Below are 10,087 nucleotides of genomic sequence, written 5' to 3' on the forward strand. Positions count from 1 at the left end.
AAAAGTGTTGTAGTTATTACGTTCAATAATTCATAGAATTTTGTTACTGTCAGTGAATCTTGGTTATCAAACAAGCAGCAGTTACTAAGTGCACGGTCTAGACAAGTAACGGTTCCACACTAAGTGGCAGGACCTACGTACCGTTCTGGGGGGTAGTAAAGTTCGTAAGGAGTTAGTAAATACAGCCGTTACTACCCTTTTACAAGCTTTTTTATATAGAACGGAACCGTCTGTGGTTCCTTCCAGAGCACCACCATGCATTCCTATGCCACAAAAACCCTTAGCCCAGGATGAAGCTGCCAGAGGTACCTCCGCGCCGATTAGAGACGTATCAGCGACTACATCTCAACGCAGCGCTCACGAAATAATACCTTCTTCGGCTTGGTGCCACCACAAACCCTTACTGCGACAACTGCGGATATCTGGAAATCGTGGAGCATTTGCTGTTGGAGTGTTCCTCATATATGCAAGCAAGGTGCGGCCTTATGCGAAAGCTAGAACGCTTCAGCCCAGAACCAATGACCTTGAAAGCACTTCTTGGTCCATGGCGATCTCCACCAGAGCTCAACGCAAAGTACTGGCGGCGTTATTCGATTACCCGGACGAGATTGGCGTCATTGAATTGATTTAAAGTTTACAAAAATAGATTCTTCAGAATTCTTCGTTGCACTACTGACTGAAACTGACCGTTCATTTTTAACACGAAAGTGTTTTATTCCCAGATAGACAAAGATTTTAGTGACGTCATATCCGTCACGGAAATGACGCCAGTACAACGAAGCAAGCGGCCTGTAAAGGGTGCACCCCTGCACACAGGGTCTTCTTGCGGTGAAGCAACCTCTAGTACTAAAATGTACGTTACACTTAGGGCTGTTCGTTTTCGGGTTGTATATTTTAACACGAAAGCGTTTTATGCCGGGATACACCAAGATTTCACTGACGTCATTTCCGTCATGGAAATGATGCGAGTACACCTTTGCCGAGCGACCCGCCAGCAGGACGTCGCTCGCCAAGCACACCCACAAGACAGCCGCCGACCCGCAAATCATGCTCAGCTGCAGATTTCGCTGCACATTTCACTTTCGTGTTTTACCGATTCCTATGACAGAGGAATCAACCAGTTTTTTTTTTCTCTTTTATTTCTTCTCTTCCTCTTTCGTCTGCCCTGCAATCTGTCGGGCCTTTTCTTTCGCCCCTTTCCCCTCCTGCCGCCGAGTAGCGTGTAGGCGTCGAAATTCCGGCAAACACCTCGGCTTCCTCTCCTCATTAAGAGCCTTCTCTCTCACTCACTCACTCACTCACTCACTCACTCACTCACTCACTCACTCACTCACTCACTCACTCACTCACTCACTCACTCACTCTCTATCTCTATCTCTCTCTCTATCTCTCTCTCTCTCTCCTTTCCTTTGCGTTTTCGGGATAGGCAAATGTGGAGTTCACAGGAATAAAGGTTCGCTACCAGTAGGCGGTTAGCCCCATTTAAGGGGCGAAGCCCCTTAGGGGCTCGGGCTGACGGCGTCTCATGTCGTCGTTGTCGTCTCATGCTGTCGTAGTTTCGCGTAGTCACGGTGCTAAAACACCGAGATACTCGTTTTCCAACGCCTCGCGCTAGAACGCTTCGTGCTTCAAAGACACGAGACTTACAGCAAAGCTGTATACCTCTACCTCCCAATTAACGGTTTCACCTCCGTGGGCAAAAAAGCCAAGGAGCCAAGAATACACTTATACACTGCATGCTTCGTCCCTCCCCAGGGCAAAAACGTCAAGGCGCCATTGCATGTTTCGCCCCTCCCCAGGGAAAAAAACGTCAAGGCGCCACTGCAGGCTTAGCCCCTCAGCTTCCACGTTAGTGGAGATGGCCCGAGATTCTTTTTATCGCACAACGTTCACGCCTACTTGAAGGGAGAGGGGGTCATAGTTTGTCAAGCGGGATATGCACATGTCCATGGTTCCTGAGACAAACTATCGTCAAAAGAGCGCTACCGTGACTCCAGCGTATGCGCAAGTTTGTCCTTGTTACAAATGAGTCACAAGACTGTGATTGCAGGCTGGCCTCCGCACTCACGGTCTTCCCAATGAGTGACGTCGTCAAGCCTTGGTGAGAATCGACCCTGATTTCACGGACGCCGGCAAGCGTAGAGAGCCGTCACACGCTGCCGTTGAAACCGTCCTCGAACGTTACCGCTCTCGTAGGCAACACTACTGCGAATTTCAATACAGCTTGACACTTGTACTTATGCACTCGCGCACTCTGCTCCCGGAGGTAAAGTTAAAGGGACCCTGAAACACTTTCGATAAACGTTTTCTCTTTTTCTTTCGCTTCTGGAAGCACTGCGAAAGCTATAGTTATCGTCAGCACGGAGCGCCACTGCGTGATTTGCTCGTCGCAGCAGATACGTCTTCCATTTCTGCTTTGTTTTTGTGAATTTTTTCAAAAAGTTGCTATCGAAAAGCATTCATTGCTGCAACTGCAGGAAAACCGGCCAACAGCCGCTACATGGCCTTAGGGACGTAATTCGAGCGTCGAAAAACGTCAAGACTGGGAAAGAGAGCAAAATCTTTTGAGCGAATTTCCAAGTTATCTGATGGGCATAGAGCGTTAATTTTTGGCTGAGGTACTTTGTAAACCCCCTAATCTAAGTACTGGGTGTTTTTGGGGTCTACGTTCTGCAAGCATTTAAGGTTTTAAAAAACTGGAAAAAGTGTTGCAGGGTCCCTTTAAAGTTGTGCCGAATGTTGGCAGGCTTTGTAAAATTACAGAAGAAAACAGGGTTCATTCGGGCTCAAGTTTGACACCAACGCCAGAAGCATCGCTGAGAAACAAAACTGAAGCACGAGTCTGGGCATGCGTCGCTCCGTATATCAGGATACTCCAATGTCTGAGGCTAGGAAAGAGATGAGGATCGTTCGGGTGATACGGTCAGACCCTGTTGGCTAGGCGGGAATGAGTAGGATGAACTGTCTTTTCATCATCATCATCATCATCATCATCAACCTATCTACGCCCACTGAAGGGCAAAGACCTCTCCCATAAATCACCAATTATACCGGTCCTGTGCTTACTGCGACCAATTTATTCCCGCAAACTTCTTGATCTCATCTGCCCATCTAACTTTCTGCCGCCCCATGCCACGCGCTTGCCTTCTCTAGGGATCCACTCTGTTACCCTTAATGACCAACGGATATCTTGCCTTCGCATTACATGCCCTGCCCACGCTCATTTCTTCTTCTTAATTTCTATGTCCTTAAGACGCGTTTGTTCCCTGGCCCACTCCGCTTTCTTCTGGTCCCTTAATGTTACACCTAATCTTCCGTTCCATTGCTCTCTGAGCCGGCCTCAATTTTAGTTGAACCCTCTTTGTTAGCCTCCAAGTTTCTATCCCGTATACGTGAGTACCGGTAAGATTCAGCTGTCATATAGTTTCTTCTTCAGCGACAATGGTAGGCCGCCATTCATTATCTGAGAATGCCTGCCGAATGCACTCCACTTCATTATTATCCTTCTAATTGTCTCTGCCTCCCGGTTGGGATCCGGGGTCACAACTTGGCCTAAGTAGACATGTCTACTTAGAACTGCCCCTTACGTGATCGTAACCCAAGGACCTCACGACGTTTTTCAAGTCAGCCAAGCCCGGGCCAGACCCGGAAAATAATTCACGCTCTACCTGGCCCGGCTCTGCTCGCCACACTTTACTTCAAGCCCGAGAACTAAAATGACCTGAGCGTCAAACTTCGCTACGTGGCCTGTGAAATTTCGCCCTGCAGGCGATTGAGATAAGATGAGCATCCATAAACGTACTGATTATGCTGTTCTTCGTCTTCAGTCTATCGTCAGTGGCATGCGGTCCGCTAACAAATGAAGACGAATAAAAAATCCTGGGCCATCTCCACTAACGTGAAGCCTGGGGAGCGATGAAGCATGCAGTGTATAAGTGTATTCTTGGCTCCATGGCGTTTTTGCCCGCGGAGATGAAACCGTTGGGGGGTAGAGGTGCACAGCTTTGCTGCAAAAGTCTCGTGTATTTAAAGCACGAAGTGTTCTAGGGCGAGGCGTTGGAAAACGAATGTCCCGGTGTGTTCTTCTAGTACGCATTTTTGCCCATGGAGATGAAACCTTCTATATATATATATACAGTCAAACCCGGCTATGACGAACTCGGATAGAGCGAATTATGCTATATATCGAACAAAAATATTTCAGTTACGGAAATACATGGGAAACATATTCCTTATAACGAAGTTCACATCCGATATATCGAACTCTGGGCGCCTAGAATGGCCGCCGAAATGCATGATCTCGGAGTGGCGATTGAGATGTGGATTGGCCGCGACCACTGAGCAAGAGCTGCGACTGAGACGTTGCGCCTCGGACGGAGCGATGTGACGCCCAGTACTTTCCGTAATTATTTCCGACGCGCGGGACTCGCGACGGAACCCACCCAGTCAGCGAGTCCGGACCAAGACAGCAGCATCGGTGAACTTTGGGAAGAGCTCAACAACGTTCCCGATGATGTCGCGAGCGAAATTCGTCCGACGCTTATAATGAAGCGCGTTCGGCAGTCGATGGGCTCCGCCAATGCTTCTTAGATTTTTGAGGACGCGGACTCGAACTGGTGCAAACAATGTTTTGTGTAAAGAATGCTATGCTAGTTGAAGCCGCCAAAACGAAAGTGAAAACAAAAAAGCCGCCCGCATCTTCCCACGGGGGGAACTCGAGTAAATGCGTCGCATCTACTCGAGTCAAGCAAAGCGTCACGTCAAGCGTAAGCCATGCAAAGACGCCCTTGACTGAATTCCGAACGCGTGCTCCGCCGCTTATATACGTTGAGGGGACTGCGTAAGCCGGTCCCAGTCGACGACGTTGGCGTACTTGTAAAGCGGCGTGGACTCTAGGTGTTTGAGCCAACCGCGGATGTTGCTTGGCCGGAGAACGGCACACCGGTTATATGCGCAGCGCGCCCGAAGGAGAGGAAACCGCGGAAGAGAGAGTACTGCACATGCGCCGGCCCAAGCGCGTCTGCCGGCCGCGGCTATGACGCAACGTGCCGCGGCTATGACGCAACACAATCCAACACAATCTACTTTAATCCAATCCAATCCAATCCAAATCCAATCCAAGCCAAGCCAAGCCAATCCAATCCAAGCCAATCCAATCGAATCCAATGCCCCTCGCGAGAGAGTGTTCGAATCCAATCCAATGCCCCTCGCACCCGCCGCGGTGGCTCAGTGGCTAAGGCGTTGCGCTGCTGAGCACGAGGTCGCGGGTTCGATTCCCGGCCGCGGCGGCTGCTTTTCTGATGGAGGCGAAAAGCAAAAACGCCCGTGTGTACGAGATTTCGGCGCACGATAAAGATCCCCAGGTGGTCAAAATTAATCCGGAGCCCTCCACTACGGCGCGCCTCATCGCCTGCGTTGCGTCGGCGCGTTAAACCCCACAATCAATCAATCAATGCCCCTCGCGAGAGATGTGTTCGCTTTCGCCTCGACTCCACGCGCATGCGCAGTGAGCGTGCGGACTACGGACGCCAACGCGGGTGACATCGTGAGTTACTGAAATGCTCTGCATTTAAAATCACCGCTTTTTAGATGCAGAGCATCTGATTCACTCGCCTTGTCCTTCCGGCGTCGTCGTCGTTGTTGGCGTTGTCCACCCCTCTGCCATTCTCCTCGCAGCGCGAGCTGCGCTCTCCGCCGCTCACCCCCTCTCCTCTCCGATAACGAACACTCTCTCGCGAGGGGCATTGGATTGGATTGGATTTGATTTGATTGGATTGACTTGGCTTGGCTTGGATTCGGTTGGATTGGATTTGGATTGGATTGGATTAAAGTGGATTGTGTTGGATTGTGTTGCGTCATAGCCGCGGCAGACGCGCTGGGGCCGGCGCATGTGCAGTACTCTCTCTTCCGCGGTTTCCTCTCCTTCGGGCGCGCTGCGCATATGCCGTTCTCCGGCGAAGCAACATCCACGCTTGGCTCAAACACCTAGAGTCCACGCCGCTTTACAAGTACGCCAACGTCGTCATCGACTGGGACCGGCTTACGCAGTCCCCTCAACGTTATGCGCGCTATAAAACGCGTTCCCTTCGCCGCTCCGCCTATGCGTCGCATCTACACAGGGGTTCCCGCGAGGGGAGGTGGGAGTTTTTTTTCTTTGCAAAGTAGGCAGTTCAGGCGGAAAGTAGGTTTAATACTTGCAATAAATGGATTATTTTGGTATGGTAATGGCTACTGTACTGTGTTCGTTCTGCATAAGCGGATTGCGGAGTTGGGGATGGGGGCGGGGGGCTCCTGCGGATTGCGAACTCGTAACAATAAGCTCGTTATAGGCGGGTTCGGCTATATCGAACTATTGGATATATCGAACTAATCGCTGTGCATTTTGCAGTTCGCTATAAACGGGTTTGACTGTATATAGCGCGAGGCGATGGAAAATGAGCGTCCCGGTGTTTTAGTACCGTGACCACATGCATGAAACGACGATGACGACAGGAGGCGCCGACAGCCCGAGCACCTATTACAAGGGACTTCGCCCCTAAAGAAGTGCGAAGAAAGAGACGCGCACTCCTTCACGATGTACATATCAACGATATTATTAACCAAATGATCAGTAATAACTTTCACACACTCCAGTTAAGACGGAAATTCCTGCGCATGAAGTTTCTTCACCAAATTGTTTTGTTCACCAATAAGCTTCGGTAAGACCGTACTGCCTATCTTACACCCCTTTCAATAAGCAAAAAAACCCCGTCACACCTAGGACCTCTCCTTAGCCCCATTTTTCGTCAGGACTATCACTTTCAAGTTTTCATTGTTTCCTCGCACCATTGAAGAACAGAATTTATGACAGTTGATCCTCGCACCATTGAAGAATGAAGAATAGAATTTATTACAGTCGGACCTCGTCATAACGAACTAGTATCGGGACAGTAAATTAGTCCGTTATATCCGATATTCGTTATAACCGTAGAGGTAAAACTCGGCTCCAAGAAATCGGAAATCTGGTTTGCGCAGCAATTTTAAATAAAAAAAACGCTATGTTCTAGGCTTCGAACCCACTATACGCGAGGTAGTCCTTATCTGTCTCCTTGTGGCATTTCAAACTATAAACAGACCGGAACGTGAGAACTTGAAACTACAGCAGAACAAAGTTCGTTCGGCAAAACCGGCCGGCCTTCTTATTTACAGTGAAGGAGGATGCGGCCTTCGCCTGGTAGCTTTCCACAGTCTGAGCGGAATGAAGTTTTTCACAGTGTCCACGCAATAAAGGGCCTTAAGCTACTAAAAAACGGTTGTTTTGTCTCACTTTTCTTGCATCTTGCTTTTATTATGCTAGCTGTCGAGTCTTGAGCCTCGCAGCAACCAAATGTTTCTTCGTTATATAGCCGATATCGCGCGGCTCTCGAGGTTTCGGTTTCGTTACAAAAAAAAAAAAAAAAGATGTCCTTGAAATGAAGCGTGACCAAACAAACCTCGTATTTAGTTCGCTATATCTGATAACTCGCTATATCAGTATTCGCTATAACGAGGTTCGACTGTACCTGCAGCTGCACTTTCATTTGTAGAAAACTTGGAAGCGTATCTGTACTGAAGTGCCGCTGCTTCGAAGGGAAGTTTGCTGTGTTAATGCTTCATTGTCCTTCGGATTGTCTAGCAATTCTTTCTCTCCTATCGTGTTTTTTTTTTCGCCGTGACGTTGTTATTTACTTGTGTTTGAAATTCGTACGGTTTTTTTTCTTTTTTACCCTGGATTTTTGTTACTTTACATTTCCGCAAAATGACTCGTGTAGAGTTCTACAATTGTCTTGCCACTTCGGCTTTGTAAGCATGCAGTACTTAATAAATAAATAAATAAATAAATAAATAAATAAATAAATAAATAAATAAATAAATAAATAAATAAATAAATAAATAAATAAATAAATAAATAAATAAATAAATAAATAAATAAATAAATAAATAAATAAATAAATAAATAAATAAATAAATAAATAAATAAATAAATAAATAAATAAATAAATAAATAAATAAATAAATAAATAAATAAATATGTCATGTATGTATCAGGAGAGGAAAGAGAGAGATAACAGAGAGTTAAGGAAATCTAGGAAAGACTTCAGGGACGCATTCTCATCGATGCTTTGAGCTCGGGCAGCGTCAGCCCTTTCGTTCAAGCCCTCTGATATCTTCGAGGTCGGGGCTGGCTAAAACTCCTTCCGAAAGCTCTGTGGAAAAATGAAGGTTCAGGGTCTAGGGTAGAGTTGTCGCAGCCATCCACTATGTGTCTGAGGGTCCCAGGCTCTCCACAGAAGCGGAAAAGTGGAGAAAAATGTGTGCGGTCAAAGAGGTGCATTCTGATGTGGTGTGGGGAGGTGTTTACCTGCAGGGTGCGGATTAATATTTCCTGGTCCCTCGATAGCGACTTGTGTGGGGAGGAATACGTTCTACGGGAAAGCATATAGTGCTGCGTGATTTCCTTGATTTGATTGATTGTGGGGTTTAACGCGCCAACGCAACGGAGGCGATGAGGCGCGCCGTAGTGGAGGGCTCCGGATTAATTTTGACCACACGGGGATCTTTATCGTGCGCCGAAATCTCGAAAACTCGTGATTTCCTGGTATGTGACAACAGGATGCATGCGCTCAGGCTCGGCCTCATCCGCGCTGGCTCGGCGGGCCACTTATAGGTTACGAGGTTGATGATCTGGTTTCCGCGGGTGCCGCTGTGAGCTGGTGCACATACAATCCGGACTGGTCTCGTTGGGAGTATCTAATTTATTAGTCGAAGTGTCGTGACGTGCATTCGGTCGTTTGCAAAGTTGCGGCACCCCTGCTGAGGGTCTTTGACGATGACTTTGGCGTCGCTTTAAATAATCGCAAGTGCTGCCGCCGCTTCCTCGGCTTGGAGGGTGCTGTGCGCGGGAATTGACCTGCGTTGCTTATTACAACGACGGTGGCTGTCATAGCTGCCCTTCCCACTGTTTTCGAGCTAAAAGCACATTGAAAGACTTAAGGACTTCTTCTCGCGGAGGGGCTGTTTGTAATATAACTGCGACTGATAGTTATATCTATGATACTTGCTAAGATAAAGCTTCCCGCGGATATGTAGTCGGTTTAGCAGCCGAACATCACACCATTTGTTTCGAGATAGTTCCGATGAAACACGAAGTCGCTTTCTGTAAGTAACCATCCTCTCGTAGAAGCCCGTGTATCGACAGCAAACGAAAATTTCGCATTATTTACAGCTCCACGGGAAAATAACTAGTGATGACACGTAAATGAAAGTCGACTCAAGGATAGAGCGCCTCATCGGCCAATTGCAGTATGATTTCCGCCAAAATGCATTTACAGTGAAGATAGCTTTGCCGCAAAGCTTATTCTGTCTACCTTTGTCTACGGACGCCGAGCACGATTGAACCATCGTACGGTACACCGATATACAGCTTCGCTCTAAAAATGGCGTCTTACCGTCTTGCCAACACGCAGATGGGTAGTCCTGTGATGCGAGCCTTGGAACTAGATTCGCATCTTGGTGCGGGACACTTGGGCGGCCCAGCAGACGGCGACAGGAGAAGCCACAGCCGATGATCTTCTGCCGTTGATAAAGCTCATCTCACTCGCCAGTGGGACGGCGATAAAATATTCGGCACCACCAGCCTCCCCGCATTCAGTGCACGGTTCACGACTCCGGTTTTCCCCTTCTCTTGGACACCGGTGTCACACCGGAGCAACCTTTCGTCCATGCAAGTAACCGAGGCAGAAGAGACTGGAGAAGTGTCGAGCTGCGTCGCAAACTGGCGGGGGAGCCGTTCTTCACGTGAGCTGCGTCGCGCGGCCCTGGACTTGTACGCTTCCGAATGCATCCAGGCGTCGCCTCGCGGTAGCGGCGCGCACATTCCGGCGACACCGGAACTGGCCGACTCACGCCGCGGTCCGCTGGAGAGACGGGAAACAATGCGCGCCCCGTGAAAGACCTTCTTTCGACCTCGCAAGGACTCTCTTTGAAGGTTCCCTTCGCAGATACCACCCCTTTTTGGCGAGTCGAGATGGAAGACAGGGGCGATTCAGCTCCCCTGTGAAAATAGGAA

At 48.5% G+C, this 10,087-nt stretch overlaps 1 protein-coding gene across 1 annotated transcript in view; it reads right to left on the reverse strand.

Annotated features, from left to right (window-relative positions):
- The window catches only part of LOC144142545 (uncharacterized), a 28,170-nt gene extending 18,308 nt beyond the window's left edge, over window positions 1–9,862 (reverse strand). Inside the window, exon 1 of the mRNA XM_077674129.1 lies at window positions 9,468–9,862. The gene's annotated coding sequence lies outside the window, so the exon portion shown is untranslated. The remainder of the gene's footprint in view (window positions 1–9,467) is intronic.
- Between the last annotated feature and the right edge of the window lie 225 nt (window positions 9,863–10,087).

The sequence above is a fragment of the Haemaphysalis longicornis genome, unplaced genomic scaffold, assembly GCF_048455015.1.
Source record: "Haemaphysalis longicornis isolate Haplotype H1 unplaced genomic scaffold, Haemaphysalis longicornis Haplotype H1 scaffold_6, whole genome shotgun sequence".
In the NCBI taxonomy this organism is placed as follows: Eukaryota; Metazoa; Arthropoda; class Arachnida; order Ixodida; family Ixodidae; genus Haemaphysalis; species Haemaphysalis longicornis.